The sequence below is a fragment of the Diaphorina citri genome, unplaced genomic scaffold, assembly GCF_000475195.1.
Source record: "Diaphorina citri unplaced genomic scaffold, Diaci psyllid genome assembly version 1.1 scaffold33, whole genome shotgun sequence".
Classification (NCBI taxonomy): domain Eukaryota; kingdom Metazoa; phylum Arthropoda; class Insecta; order Hemiptera; family Psyllidae; genus Diaphorina; species Diaphorina citri.
The window spans coordinates 279110-295711 of NW_007377470.1; the positions used below are offsets into that span (position 1 = coordinate 279110).

Below are 16602 nucleotides of genomic sequence, written 5' to 3' on the forward strand. Positions count from 1 at the left end.
TAGGCATAGCGAAAAACTTGTAGGTTCTCTATTCACAGGATTTCAGGACCAATCCTTGTGTGAGACTACACAATCCATAACATGAATATTAGGAACGATTCAGATTCTGTGAGTTGTGCTATTTGACTGTCGTCTGTCATCTTGTGGAATACTATCAGACCTGAGAGGTACGGCCTCTTCGTTACTGGTAACTGGTTTGGTTGCAGCCAACATGAGATCGGTTGATCTAGTTCTCGAAAGAGACATCTTGCCAGAAGGTTTTGTCCAATAGAGTGTTTCCGGCTAGGCTCAGTCTTTGAGAATTTCTCAATGAGAGGTTTTTGTGGTCAAGTTCAATACAATCGTGATTATAGAAGATAGGCATAGCGAAAAACTTGTAGGTTCTCTATTCAATATCGGAGATTATACATTCAATCTGTCCAAAGATGTGACATCACTGGCAACGTGGCACATAACTTCAAATGGTAATTATCGAGTCGGATGTAAACATTGGAAACAGACAATCTCTTTGTTATCGATGTATCCTCGAAAAGAGTTATTTGTTCAGTGTTGTGCTGTCAGTATCGTGTTTAAAAAAGACTAGCAATAAATCCAGTTGAACTTTCCGAGACTCAAAGGTCGAACAAGTGATGGACGACACTAGATATAGGTACGGTGGATAGGTATACATATATCTACTTACGTTGATTGCTCTCTTAATTATGATTTTCCATAGACCAGGGAGATTGGATGTTCTTATGATCATTATGATAGTCTTGTATGATAGATAACAGAATATGATACGAGTAGCTTGAAGGACTGTAGAGGTTCTAAGGTTTAGTATGTACTTACTTCTACTTCTTCGAGAGAGGGAGTACTTCATAGTAAATACTTTGGTGGTTATGTACTTTCAGTTTCGTTTCATTCAGTGCCTCTTAGCTAAGCATTCAGTGAAAGTCTTCATTCAGTCCTCCTTGTTAGTATTTACAATTTACATATAAAAATACAATTCCTTCTTTTGTATTATTTTTTCTTAATATTTTTTACATTTTATAATATATTTTACGCCCCTTTTTTTAGTTTTATTTATTTCGATAATTTTCTTTCTTATTTTTAACCTCTAAATAAAAGTTTCATAAAACATTTTCACTGTCTAAAAGTGCTTTTTGTGTTAACTTTTTTGATTAAAAAATTGTTCAAAAATCCATTATTCGATAAAAGTTCATGTGCAAAAATTATTCTTCAATTGTGACCATGTCCCAATAATGTAAGTAATTTTATCTGCCTGTAATATATTTACATTAGATTTTTTTTTTTTTTTTTTTTTTTTTTTTTTTTTAAAACAGGGGAAGTTTGTCCTTCTTTTGGTCCTGCTATTTTGATGAGGGGTTAAATAATACCTTGGCCATCTACTACCTACCAGACTCTAGCAATCTGGTAGATTTATACGTAAGATTACACTTTTACTTCATTGTAGAAAATAATTATGGCTTCGCTTTAACTTAAAATGATGAACTGTAGATTCATGTCTCTGGTCACTAAATAAATCTTTTAAAAATCTCAGTCTGGTATTGCTTATAATAGTCTATTTTTTTGTTGTTTATTTAATGTACAAAGGTATGAGTAAAAGTGAAAAAATGGTTTATTCCTAATAATTAAGTGACCCCTGTTGAGAATACAGCATCTCTAAAGATAATAATAATTATACAATCGATCTTATTATTTACCAGACACTCTCTATTTATTTATACTCCCTATCATGATTTTGCATACAATTTCAACACATTAAAGTGCAATTATTATTGATTAAGATTTCACAGTAACTAGATTATTATAATTAAGTCTTCTTGTGTATGTTCCAACCTGTAGATCACAGATAACAGCCCGAGTGACAAATTAAAATATATTAATTATTGCATCAAACAGTATATCTTTGAAATAAAAGCCAAGACGAGAAAAATCTGCTTGTAGGTATAAATTAAGTGTTCTTTCAAGAGGTAAAAAAAATATGTAGTCAATATTGACAAGCTGAAGCAAATTTTGTGTAAGCCAGATTGCCTGGTGCAACCTTCTGCGTAACTTTCCTAGTTTCCTGAGCTCTAATCAGAACAAGACGAACATAAGTCTGCAGTCTGCACTGTACAACTTGGAGGTAACTAAGGTTGACCGAGCTTGAAGGACTTTGTTTAGAAGAAACTTGATTCGTTCATTGTTTAGAAGAACGTGGCTGATAATCGTATTTTAATTACTTACTACAATGAATTGTATGTTTCATTATAATGCATGTTCATTTGTTTTCGTTGAGGGGCAAAAAACTCTCCCTTCGCAATTGCGATGGCAATGTGCATAAAGGGTTCCAATGATGATATCACAATCTTGGAAAGATATTTTTCTGAATGGTAAATCATTTTCAAAAATCAAGAAACTGCCACAAACTGGGAGCTTTGAGATTTTTAATCTGAAACCTCATACCAGGCAATCGGACAATACTTTCAGACAATTTCTTTCCAGCTTTACTGAAATTTGAAAATTCTGAAATACTCAGTAGTCCCGTTTTTGTAAACTGGACCCGTATTTGTAAACTGTAAACTGGACCCACCCATCTCAATAATAAACATAAAAAGTAAAAAATGGAAAGTTACCAACAGCAACAGATATTTGAATCACTAAGCTCAAGTACATACATCTCCTTGAAGCGTCAATGCTGCTCAAAATACTGGTAGCTACATAAAGCTGTTACTACCTACTCTTAATTTCAGGATCTGTGGATAACTATAATTATAATGGTCTTTCAAGAACGATCTAAACCTTGATGAAGTTCAGTTATGCAAGTAAGATATAGATAGGTATAACTTGAGATATATCAAACTAAAACATATCCAATCCACATGTCTTTGCCATTCTAAAAATTCTGTACCTCGATTTTTTCCCCCAAATAGTTATATTAAGGTGATATCTTACTCAATAGAGTTTCCTTAATAATAAAATTTAAACTACTTAAAGTAGAATTATTACTCCATCCTCTATTTGGTATACCTAATATTACAAAATATTCCACCCTATTGCCCTGTTACTTTAATTCCTAATCTGGATGTCAAATTTAATCCTGTTATTCATATTGATTTAAGGTTTTACCGTTAATTACTGTAATAACCAGATTTGTAAGTAGGTACTTAATACCAATAAAACGTTTTTATAGAGGGCTATTAAAATATACACCCAGGTACAAAATTATTAGGACATGAAGAAGATGAAATCTTTGTTGTTAGATTTGCTAACTTTTTTCTGTGCCAAACTTCTGAAAAAAATGTTCTGCATTTTTTTTTTTTTAAGTTCATAAAGAAAATAATAATGATAAAAACTTCAAAACCATACTATTGCTTGATTATGCTATGAGCAAGAAAAAAAATGTTATGCCAATAGCATTTACCATTTGGTCTGTTCCAAACTTATCTCACTGTAACCTTGATCTTGAAGAAAAGGTAAAAAAAAAAAATCGCAAAAGATCAGTTCTTACATCATTTGAGTTGATTTCTTTATTACTTTTTTTACCATGGGCAATGGGCAGGTATATTATTTTTAGAAATCTAATGGCTCATTAGATTTCCAGCAAAATCGCAACAAAGGAATAAGAGACTAAATGTCAACAAGTACATTATCAAGAGATGAAGACCTAATAGAGAAAATCTCTGCTCTTGTATCTTGAGAAGGGAATATAAATCTCCAACAGAATGATGTCTCAAATAAAATTGATCACATGAATGAAATGACATTTTCGAATTAAGGTAACATGGAAATTTTCTTGTGAACCAGTTGTCTCCCCATCACACGGCAAATGCCAATCTTGTTAACACTTCGTTAGGTAATGGATTCAAGTATTGTTCTTTCTAACTTGTCATTTTCATCTGGTTTCATCGAAAACAAATTATTCCACGTTTGTCTTTCAAGATTTGTTTCCAACCAGTTCTCCATGTACTTAAAAGGTTGTCTAAAACCCAATGGTCAGCCGAACATGAGATTCCCAGACTTGTCCAGATACCCACCTTTATCCAGATAATCTCAGTAATAGTATAGGTTCCTATGTAAAGTAGGAATCAATACGTATATTGGGAGTAAATACCTTGCATTAGTGTTATTTTATTTGTTCATATAATTTTCAAAGAAAAAAATCAGATTTTTTCGATCGATTTCTGAATGTAAAACGAAGTGATAATGTTGTATTGTTGAATGTGTTTCACAAAATGTTGACCTGAAGATTCCTGCGAAATTTGGCGGGGCATGTCATTTCTATACCGTTAAGCTTTTAGCAATAGGTGGTCGCGGCTAGCTTACATTATTCATACAGAATAGCAAGAGCTCAGCAGGCTCTCTGTAGAGCTACACTGATTCTACGTTATCTTAGAATTCTGCGCTCTCGAGCTCAATCTCAATAGTTGAGCTCACAAAAAAAAGGACTGAAATAAACGATTAAAATTTGGAAAGGGGAATAATTTACGACGCAGTACTTACGACTACCAAAAGTAACTTTTCTTTCAATCAGCTCCCTAATATTCACGAGTTTTTTGGTAAATGACTCATTTGGCACCTTCTTTTTTTGGTATGCCTTCTTTTCTTAGGGTAAACACATACACCTACTGACCTATGAAGACTAATAAATGAAACTCACAGAATAGATTTTGCCTAATTTGTCTTGTCCTACAGGTAGGCTATGAAACCCGATACTCTGATTAATATCAGTACAAAACAGGCTATTTATCTTTAGAAAAATGTTTGCGAATTTCGCGAGAATCTATTAGCAGTGTGTAAATGAAGGTTATTCGACTGATCGGCCAATCCGGTTACAGTTACAACGTTTATGTTTTAGTCAGATCCTTCTCGAATTCCCGATTCTACCACCTGTTAGAAATCAAAGTTTATACCTACCTACACGACAAATTTATTAATGTGACCTGTCACAGGCTTTTTATTGAAAGAACTTTTAGAATTCAAAAATCAAGATCCAGTAAAATATCCACAAGAATTTGGCATTAAAGTGTGATAATTATATATTCTTGTCATTCCTTCCTATTAAAATCTCATCACGGTAGGTACTTGAGTTGCAAGCGATATTTTATTATTTTCAACCACATATGCCAATCCGGTTACAGTTACAACGTTTATGTTTTAGTCAGGTTCTCCTCGAATTTCCGATTCTACCACCTGTTAGGAATCAAAGTTTATACCTACCTACACGACAAATTTATTAATGTGACCTGTCAAAGGCTTTTTATTGAAAGAACTTTTAGAATTCAAAAATCAAGATTCAGTAAAATATCCACAAGAATTTGGCATTAAAGTGTGATAATTATCTATATATTCTTGTCATTCCTTCCTATTAAAATCTCATCACGGTAGGTACTTGAGTTGCAAGCGATATTTTATTATTTTCAACCACATTCTTGTACATTACCATTCTCATTCATAAATCTAAATAGACAGTTCGTTTACATTTATATCATTATTTTAAAAGGGGGCGGTACAGTCACAGTCGTTAATGGCCCTTTAGAACTTGAACCCTAAGATACCCCATGACTCCAATGAAGGTCCTCCTGAATCTTCAAAGTTTAAGGCCTTACAAACGCGAATTTCCCTCTTTTTATTACTTTGATATTGATATTGAGACGTCTAACAATGGATTTGTGAATCGATAAGATTTATTTCTTTTCGAAAGACGTAAACAGCTCCTGTATGCTACTTGTCAAGGTAAGCAGGCAACAATTTATCCGAAGAACATTGCCAGATTGGACACTGTCATAGGTCTCGGTGTCATACTGTCTACCAGCGGTCCCAATGTCGTACCCCTGAAATTTAGGGTTCCCGCTGTGTTAGTTCACTGTGGGAGCCATTCACTTTGATTCTGGAAATTTGTAGGCCCTGCAGTGTCTTCAGTAAGTCGTGGGATGTATGGAACTCGAGGACTTCTTCAGAATAAAATCTCTGGAATCTCATAGACAATGTTGAGTTGAAAATTGTGTTCTAAAAATACCTACTCAAGTTGAGTTTGCCCATGTCTCTTTTGAATTTCAATCTGTAGAAGTCTACAGAATAGCAAGGTCACTCATATCTATACATGAGTGTCTGTATTTTTCTCACAGTTTTCAGTTTTTTTTCCGCTGAATGAATGCCGACCATTGTTTCAGTCGCTCTAATAGTTCGATCACCATGATCAGTGACACGTTGGACGTTGGTTCAGTAGCTCACGTGCGTCCAGTTTGTGGTGTAATGATCTATCCAGTCCTCAGTATCACTATTTGATTCTGGAAATTTGTAGGCCCTGCAGTGTCTTCAGTAAGTCGTGGGATGCATGGAACTCGAGGACTCCTTCAGAATAAAATCTCTGGAATCTCATAGACAATGTTGAGTTGAAAATTGTGTTCTAAAAATACCTACTCAGGTTGAGTTTGCCCATGTCTCTTTGGAATTTCAGTCTGTAGAGGTCTACAGAATAGCAAGGTCACTCATATCTATACATGAGTGTCTGTATTTTTCTCACAGTTTTCAGTTTTTTTTTCCGCTGAATGAATGCCGACCATTGTTTCAGTCGCTCTAATAGTTCGATCATCATGATCAGTGACACGTTGGACGTTGGTTCAGTAGCTCACGTGCGTCCAGTTTGTGGTGTAATGATCTATCCAGTCCTCAGTATCACTATCAGATGTACCTCTGAGTATTTGTGTAATGTCAGTGTACCCTGCAGAGATCAGTAGGCGTTAGCGTTAGGTGTAGCTGTAGATGTAGAACCAATGTTCAAACTTGATCTCAATATCAGAGTATTACGTAGTGTTCAGGATCTATGCTTGGTTCATTATCCATCGGAATATGACTGGAAGATAGAATCAGAAATCCTTATCAGTGGCAAGACTTGATTTTGCACAGACTGGTTTCAGGTTTCGGATCGGGTAAAAGTATGAGAATTTTCCTAAATAGTTGTTTGGTGTTCTTTGTTCTTAAATTGTATAGGTCGTCCATTGCTTTCCTTAGTTTATAGCCTTCAAATCTTTCAAGGTATAGTCGTAACCTCTAACTAATTACCAGTGATGGGACAGTCATTTGCTTTCTTTTTTGTTCAATTAGGTAGTTAATTTACTTAGATAAGTACCTACTCATTGCACTAGGTAGTACCTATCTTCGTTTATTATTAGGACAAGGAAAGTTACAATAAATAAGAGATTAGAAACTGAAAAATAGGGTGAATCCGTAATTTACTTAGATAAGTACCTACTCATTTCACTAGGTAGTACCTATCTTCGTTTATTATTAGGACAAGGAAAGTTACAATAAATAAGAGATTAGAAACTGAAAAATAGGGTGAATCCAGCAAGTTGCAGATTCTTGAAACATCCTGTATACCTTAATTTCTACATGAGTCACCCTGTACTCTCATTTCCACATTTTTATCATTGCGATCTGATCATTATTGAGGTTATCTATCAAAATATTGCATAGAGAATTTTTTTCACCTTCACCGTATGATGTCAAAAATTAACATTTTCTCGAACCCCAATGTCATTTTTGTGCCGCTAGCATTCTATGGTGATGTCTTTACCCGATCATTATTAAGTTGAATCCTCAATTATTTAAGTGTAATGTATGATGTGATAGCATACCTATCTACTCTTGTAAATAATACATGTGTCTTTGGTTACATTCTGATGTGCTATGCCGAAGCATGTAACAATTTAAGAGAGGAATGCCTACTTTGTTCAGGCAAAACTGAAATTATTATCTACCCCCTGAAGTCTAATGGTAATGTATGATGTGATAGCATACCTATCTACTCTCGTAAATAATACATGTGTCTTTGGTTACTTTCTGATGTTCTATGCCGAAGCATGTAACAATTTAAGAGAGGAATGCCTACTTTGTTCAGGCAAAACTGAAATTATTATCTACCCCCTGAAGTCTAATCAAAGATCATTGTAGCAAAAAATTGAGGATATTTTCCCAAAATGTTCTTCCTTTTTTGACAGGGGGAGAGAGGTAAGAATTGAGACTGAAAGTTCCCTTGAAAGGCCATTCGGCTGATGGACAGTCTTTGAAATCGAACCTGCTACTCAGGATGCAAGGATATACGCATACTCTCAAAGACTAAGAACACACTCAACCTCAATTTCCATGACAGGGGGAGAGAGGTAAGAATTGCTGTCCTGAGACTGAAAGTTCCCTTGAAAGGCCATTCGGCTGATGAACAGTCTTTGAAATCGAACCTGCTACTCAGGATGCAAGGATATACGCATACTCTCAAAGACTAAGAACACACTCAACCTCAATTTCCAACATCCTTTTTCATTGGTAATTGTTTTTACACTAATGATATCTCGTCAGATCGTTTGAGATTAATTTCCTTGATGTTGTAAAATCACTATTTCGGTGAAATCAACGAAAAAAACCAATCAACAAAGATATTACTAATATAATCATGTACAAATGGAAGTTTAAATACAAATTAAGCATTGTTCATGAACCTAAGGATAACTAGTTAGACCTAATGAAAAAAGATATCCTATCATTAGGAAGTCAACATTTACTCGTACCTAGGCAATAATAGATAAGTAGATCATAATTAAAGATGCCTGATCAAACAAAAATAGATAGGTAATACCTAGGAAATGTTCAGAAAATTAAAGTGGAATAGTGGAAATATCCATGAAATCTTAAAATTTGAGTATAAAATTGGTAGTTTTAGGTATTCTTCAGCTATTATTCACTTCATATGAAAAATAGCTCTTGGTAGGTAGGTAGGTAGGTACATGGATTTTTCCATGGGAAGGTACTTATTGGAACATAAGTGTACAGATTTGTCTTGTAAAATTTCCGAATGGTGTTGTGGCCAAAAGAAATCATGAATATTAGACATGTACAATTGTACATAGGTAATAGATATTCTGGGGAGTCTTGTGACTAGTGACTGGTAATTTAAGTACCTACCTAAAGTAGAGTAGATTATTAAATAAAACAACTCGGAAGAAAGAAGTATTAAGTACAATGTGCAATCATGTAGACAAAACTTTTATCCAATTACAACACTAATCTCTCAATCTGGATACCTACAGAGTTTAGAACATTACTACCTACTTAAAGTTTATATTGTACTCTTAAGTTAATACAGACAAGCTATATGGCCAAATTAAACCAAAAATAGTAGAACAGAGTATTTGCTTATTGATTTCCTATTGATCTTTCTTCCTGTTGAAGCAAAAATAAAATTCACAGAAGATGCGTTTTTCATTTTCGCTATTTTGGTGGATGTGCATCTTTTCCCTTTAGACCGTTTCAGGAGGTTGTGTTTCTTACTTTTCAGATAATTTCAGAGGATGTGCCAGTTTTACTTTCCCTCTTTTGTTTTAGCCACCTTGTATTTTGTTATCTACGTCATTAAGGAGGAATAGGTAGCTAGGATCAACAAGCAAAGCTTTTAGATTTTGTTCAGATTTTTATTAGTCCACGTAACCATTATGGTAATAATTGTAGTAGAATACGAGTAGCATGGTAACTCTCTACCTCTTTACGTCTTCCAATAAAACTCAGCTTTAGGTTGGTCTATTTTTTCCAACTTTTAGCCAATCGTAAGAAGTAAAGTAATTAAAGTCAGACATAAATCGAACTTTCACGTGAAATTTTTAGTAATGTTCGGAGCTAAAAGTATATCCGTCATAATTCCATTTCGTAAAGTCACAATTCGTTTAATGGGCATCACAGTAGCCATGGTGGTTTTTATAGAGGGCTATTAAAATATACACCCAGGTACAAAATTATTAGGACATGAAGAAGATGAAATCTTTGTTGTTAGATTTGCTAACTTTTTTCTGTGCCAAACTTCTGAAAAAAATGTTCTGCATTTTTTTTTAAGTTCATAAAGAAAATAATAATGATAAAAACTTCAAAACCATACTATTGCTTGATTATGCTATGAGCAAGAAAAAAAATGTTATGCCAATAGCATTTACCATTTGGTCTGTTCCAAACTTATCTCACTGTAACCTTGATCTTGAAGAAAAGGTAAAAAAAAAAAATCGCAAAAGATCAGTTCTTACATCATTTGAGTTGATTTCTTTATTACTTTTTTTACCATGGGCAATGGGCAGGTATATTATTTTTAGAAATCTAATGGCTCATTAGATTTCCAGCAAAATCGCAACAAAGGAATAAGAGACTAAATGTCAACAAGTACATTATCAAGAGATGAAGACCTAATAGAGAAAATCTCTGCTCTTGTATCTTGAGAAGGGAATATAAATCTCCAACAGAATGATGTCTCAAATAAAATTGATCACATGAATGAAATGACATTTTCGAATTAAGGTAACATGGAAATTTTCTTGTGAACCAGTTGTCTCCCCATCACACGGCAAATGCCAATCTTGTTAACACTTAGTTAGGTAATGGATTCAAGTATTGTTCTTTCTAACTTGTCATTTTCATCTGGTTTCATCGAAAACAAATAATTATTCCACGTTTGTCTTTCAAGATTTGTTTCCATTTCCAACCAGTTCTCCATGTACTTAAAAGGTTGTCTAAAACCCAATGGTCAGCCGAACATGAGATTCCCAGACTTGTCCAGATACCCATCACACTCCAAACAATAAGGGTTAATTTGAAAATTCCAAACTGGAAAAAAAACTTGGTCTGATCAGAAGATAAATGAATATAAAATTAATTGACATGTACGCTGTACGTATTTCGTTTTAAATCTTAAATCTTGTATGCAACTTGTATGCTACCTGCCTGTGCAAATACAGAGATGATCCTAAACTTTATTTAGATTTGCATAAATCTAAAGCAATCTGCACCCAATTCTGTCAGAAGTTACAAGTCGACTTGGTCTGATCAGAAGATAAATGAATATAAAATTAATTGACATGTACGCTGTACGTATTTCGTTTTAAATCTTGAATCTTGGATGCAACTTGTATGCTACCTGCCTATGCAAATACAGAGATGATCCTAAACTTTATTTAGATTTGCATAAATCTAAAGCAATCTGCACCCAATTCTGTCAGAAGTTACAAGTCGACTACAAAAGTTCAGGTTCTTTGCATTGATTTGAACTCCAAGTTTTGTTTGCTCGACTTACGAGTGATATATTTCGCTTTAATGATGCCTTCATGTGAGCCCTAGATCTGATTTGTCTGATGTTCTTGCTGGTGTCACAAGACCAAAGTAGGTTCAAGAGAAACCTGGGTCTAACACACAGACAACTTTATATTCTACCCTAAGAGAACCGAAAGACCTTGTCATTTTTTAGCATGTCCAAAAGCTCAAGCAAGATTTTCCTTTGCCTCTTTGAGTTGATTTTCTGGACTCCTTATCAACATTGAGTGAATGGGAAGGTTCCTTGTTTTTCCTTGAAAAATCGGACATACATAGCCGGCAGTGGCTGTTCTTGAGACTTCAGTCTTTAGTCAGACCCGATGAGTAAATTACGTTGGTCATTTGGTATCCACAACTGAGGACAACTAACCTTCGGTGGTAAAGCTTGTAACGAGTATACTCATATGATACTACATTATTTGGTACTCTATTAGCTTGCTTTCTAAGACACAGTTTCAAACAGAAATTTCCAGAATTGTTTGAAATGTCCACCGCCACTTTGAGGAGGGAAATTGATAACATAACTGTGACCACAGACCACCGAAGAAAGCTTTCCAACTGGCCATGTTTCTCCGACACTACTCTGCACTATGTGATAACAATACAAACACATAACAGAGATAGTAGGTACTAGCATTGTAGTAAGAAAAATAGTAAGACATACAAGAGTATTACGATGGTCTACTAAAGCCTTGGAGAACACATCGATAGCATTAGGAAAGAAAGACCTTGTCATTTTTTAGCATGTCCAAAAGCTCAAGCAAGATTTTCCTTTGCCTCTTTGAGTTAATTTTCTGGACTCCTTATCAACATTGAGTGAATGGGAAGGTTCCTTGTTTTCCCTTGAAAAATCGGACATAGCCGGCAGTGGCTGTTCTTGAGACTTCAGTCTTTAGTCAGACCCGATGAGTAAATTACGTTGGTCACTTTGATATCCACAACTGAGGACAACTAACCTTCGGTGGTAAAGCTTATAACGAGTATAATCATATGATACTACATTATTTGGTACTCTAGCTTGCTTTCTAAGAGACAGTTTCAAACAGAAATTTCCAGAATTGTTTGAAATGTCCACCGCCACTTCGAGGAGGGAAATTGATAACATAACTGTGACCACAGACCACCGAAGAAAGCTTTTCAACTGGCCATGTTTCTCCGACACTACTCTGCACTATGTGATAACAATACAAACACATAACAGCGATAGTACCAGCATTGTAGTAAGAAAAATAGTAAGACATACAAGAGTATTACGATGGTCTACTAAAGCCTTGGAGAACACATCGATAGCATTAGGAATCGCTGTTGTTTACATTACGAGTAATAGTAACGACATTATGTACTAAAATGACAATACAAGATAATAGATACCCTGTTCTAATATTCCAGTTTCCAGGTAGTCTAGGCCAGTTAGTGGTTTTTTGTAGCTTGACAGAGTTTGAAAGGATATACATGATACGAATATGGGTAGAATAATATCAAAATGTTACGCGGTGTGTCTGTTCATGTGAACATTAACCTCCATTTTCGTAGTCTAAAAGCTCGGAGCTTGCAGGCGAATGTAGGTACAGTGAATAACTAAATTAATTTGTTTGAACTTAATCTTATAAATCTTCTTCCTCTGCCGCAGTTATTTAATGTCACTGTGGGATTCGTATTGCAGTACCCTCAGTTCTGATTATGAATCCAATGCAGCAACTGCACTACTGAAAGAAGACACTAGGGACTTTGATTTTTTCATTAGACAAATTTTTGAGGTGCTTTTTAAAACGACACCTTCTCTGTAAACCTCATCCTTTCTACCCCTGGCCATGTGTATTGTGTATAAAGGTTGAAACACTTTACCATTACGTCCCACTACCCAGCTCATGGGGCTCACGTGGCGTGATAGTAGTGTGGCTGTCCTGACGGAGATACCTACAATATCATACTTTCAACTATCCTCCTCAGTCCCGAGCATTTTATGGCCGAAATCTTTCTCCCCATGAGCTCATGTGACGTGACATGATGGTAGTGTGTTTCTACCTTAAGACACACCATAATCAATAATCCGCCACTATCGAGGTTTTCTTACATTGTTTAATTATTGCCTGATATCATACTATGCAATCCATTCTCCCCGTAGTCCATGTACCTCTAGAGGTCTACTAGTGTACATCACATGCATGTTCAATTGTAGGCACTATATGGTAATGAAGAAATGTTCTGAGTGTATATTAGGTTAAGGTACCAAACCGTCAGGGTCAGATTTGATTGCCTCTGTTAATCATCTACACCCAATCACCCAAGCCCTGCTCGTTATCCGAAGGGTTAATAAATCATAAATTCCACCAAACCATCTCGAAATCATTTGCGCTTTGCATTATGTTTTTCGCCATTAAGGTTAAAATGGATGTAAAGGATTGAATCATAAAAAAAGGATGTTTGATGTGCAATAGTCTTAAGGTTACAATAACTTTTTTATGGATTTATTTTGGATTTTTTTCTCCGAAATTCAATTTGCCGATGGCTAACATAACGAAACCAAGGCTTTGCACAAACTTATCATTATCACATCCATCGTGTATATACTGTATATCTTAGAATTACGAGCTCTTCTTCAATAAAATTAACACATAACTGTACTTGAAGTTTTCTTTATGTCCGCTAACGTTGCGAATTTACATTCAAGTTGTATGCTTAATAAAGTAAATGTCATTTTCCCATAGCAGATTCAACGTATATTGCTTTGGGTTATGGCGAATTTTGAAATTTTCATACCTACCTGCCTCGTTGGTGTAGTGGTCAAGACGCTCGACTAGGAGAGCGTGAGTTCAATCCCAGCCAAGGTATAGAATTTATCCCTTATACAATTTGATAATTTGACCAAAGTAGTACTGCTTATAAGGGTTCAATGCCACCAGTAAAATAAGCACTGTTAGAGCCAAAACCAAAGGGGCCTTACAGTTATGACCCAAATTAGAGCTTTTATCCCTTAGACAATTTGATAATTTGACCAAAGTAGTACTGGTTATAAGGGTTCAATGCCACCAGTAAAATAAGCACTGTTAGAGCCAAAACCAAAGGGGCCTTACAGTTATGACCCAAATTAGAGCTTTTCTTTCAACACCTTAAATCAACGTCATTTTCCATGCCTCCATAACCGGACAGGCCTTATTCCTCAGGTGACTAAATAGGTCTTCCTTATACCATCCGGTATATTGTACCTACAATTACCTAGGTAGGTACATGAAGTGAAATTGAGGAATTAATTTTTCTGTTATAATTAGGTGTGTGTCGAGGAAAAAAGAACTCAAATGAAGTGAATTTCTTCTGTGTTATAATTGATTCTCACATGGTTACCTATACTAGGTAACCGATTTTATCATACTGATTGATTTTTTTTTAACACATAACTGTACTTGAAGTTTTCTTTATGTCCGCTAACGTTGCGAATTTACATTCAAGTTGTATGCTTAAAGTGATTAAAGTAAATGTCATTTTCTCATGGCAGATTCAACGTATTGCTTTGGGTTATAGCGAATTTTGAAATTTTCATACCTACCTGCCTCGTTGGTGTAGTGGTCAAGACGCTCGACTAGGAGAGCGTGAGTTCAATCCCAGCCATTGCAAATGGTTAAATATTGTGCTATCTTCCAAGTAGGTACCTGGTCTATTATCTTAGCTATTACCTAATTTACTCGAGGTTTTCTCCCTTAAATAAGAAGTGACCTTAAACGTGTAGATATTGTAGGTACCTTTAAATTGGAAAATATCTATTAGAAACTTTAATTATTATGTTCTTTTGTAAGAGAGCATAATAGTGGATGTGATAAGTTCACCAAATCATTCATAGGTATTAGTGGATGTGACTGATTAACATATCACGTAATAGTACATTGTATTTATAATGTGATGGTAGGTACGAGTATTCTTCTAAATTGAAACATTGCAAATGGCATTTTTTAACACGAGTAACTTTTAAGAGTTTTAACACAATCTGTTTACTAAATTCTGCACATTTTGTTCTTTCCATAGCGAAGTAGGTAACTAAAAATCCGAAGTGTTGGGTTGTATTGAATGGACCTTAAAAAGTTACAGAGTCTTCAATCAAGTATTTAAAATCTTAAGTCCCATTTCCTAATTCAGCATGAGCCGGAAAAAAAAATATCCACGAGTAACTTCTGACTTCTGACAAAGCCGTGCTCTTTTGGAACATCAATTTTTGGAAAATCAAATTCCATAATGGATATTCAGACTGCTCATTCATCAATAGCCATGGGAGACCTAGAATTTCTTAGGTGGCAAAGTCTTCACCTATCTGTGATTGATCACACCTAATTCTTTTCTCTGAGAGTTTGCTTCAAAGCAAACACGTAGTGAAAAATGATGCTCATTATAAGTTCAAAGTGTAAAGTAGTGTAGAGTGCAAAAAACCAAAAATTTTTCGACAATTTTCCGGTTCTTTATTTGGATGAGGATTCTTCGCATGGCGATGTTTGCCAATGTGCTTTGGTCCCCGTAAACAGAAAGGTGACTGATTTACCAAAAGTTTTTCAATGTTTTCTTGCCACCATGAATCATGCCCTAGTGATTACTTTACATGAGGATAATGTTAGCCAATTCACCCTATCAGTCAGCATACTAGTCAGTTTACAAAGGTTAGTTTACTTGAGGCTAGTAAGCAGTCCAGCTAACTGGTGCTACATATTACAAGGGACCAAAGAACTCTCACTACAAAGTTTAATGCAGCACTACATCAAAGGTGAAGTGCCACACGAAAGTCAATAGATTCAACCTAGGTATCTACAAGTACTCGTAGCATCTCAAGAATCCCACTGGTTTAGCAACTGATAAAAGAACTTGGAGGGAACTTTTTTCAGATTCTACATGTCTACAATCATGAGGTAGGGTAATCGCGCTAGGTTGCTCCCTAGATCAGCATAATTTACTGCACCTGATCACGAGAACTTAAAATAATTGTAAAATATTTTTACCCAACTCATTAATATGTTTATTCAATATCTGATAATAGTGATAATACCTGTAGTATTGGATAATAAAATTGTAATACGGCTGACATTCCTTAGATAAGTAGGTATCTTGATAGAAGATATTTATTGGAAAAAAAACTCTTTTTTCTTCTCGATGAAATATTTATTCTTCTCAGGCATTTGCTTTTGAAAATCGCATGCATACCGACTCCTTCAATGAGCGTAAAATATTTTTACCCAACTCATTAATATGTTTATTCAATATCTGATAATAGTGATAATACCTGTAGTATTGAATAATAAAATTGTAATACGGCTGGCATTCCTTAGATAAGTAGGTATGTTGATAGAAGATATTTATTGGAAGAAAAACTCTTTTTTCTTCTCGATGAAATATTTATTCTTCTCAGGCATTTGCTTTTGAAAATCGCATGCATACCGACTCCTTCAATGAGATCAAATGGCTCGAGAATATTTAGAATATTAAATTTCTCAACGTCTTCAGATTTATTAGGCTGAT

At 34.9% G+C, this 16602-nt stretch overlaps 1 protein-coding gene across 1 annotated transcript in view; it reads left to right on the forward strand.

Moving 5' to 3' along the window:
• The first annotated feature begins 876 nt into the window (after positions 1 to 876).
• Positions 877 to 16602, forward strand: part of LOC103511514 (A disintegrin and metalloproteinase with thrombospondin motifs 18) — a 77416-nt gene continuing 61690 nt past the window's right edge. The window contains exon 1 of the mRNA XM_026825183.1: positions 877 to 1246. The gene's annotated coding sequence lies outside the window, so the exon portion shown is untranslated. The remainder of the gene's footprint in view (positions 1247 to 16602) is intronic.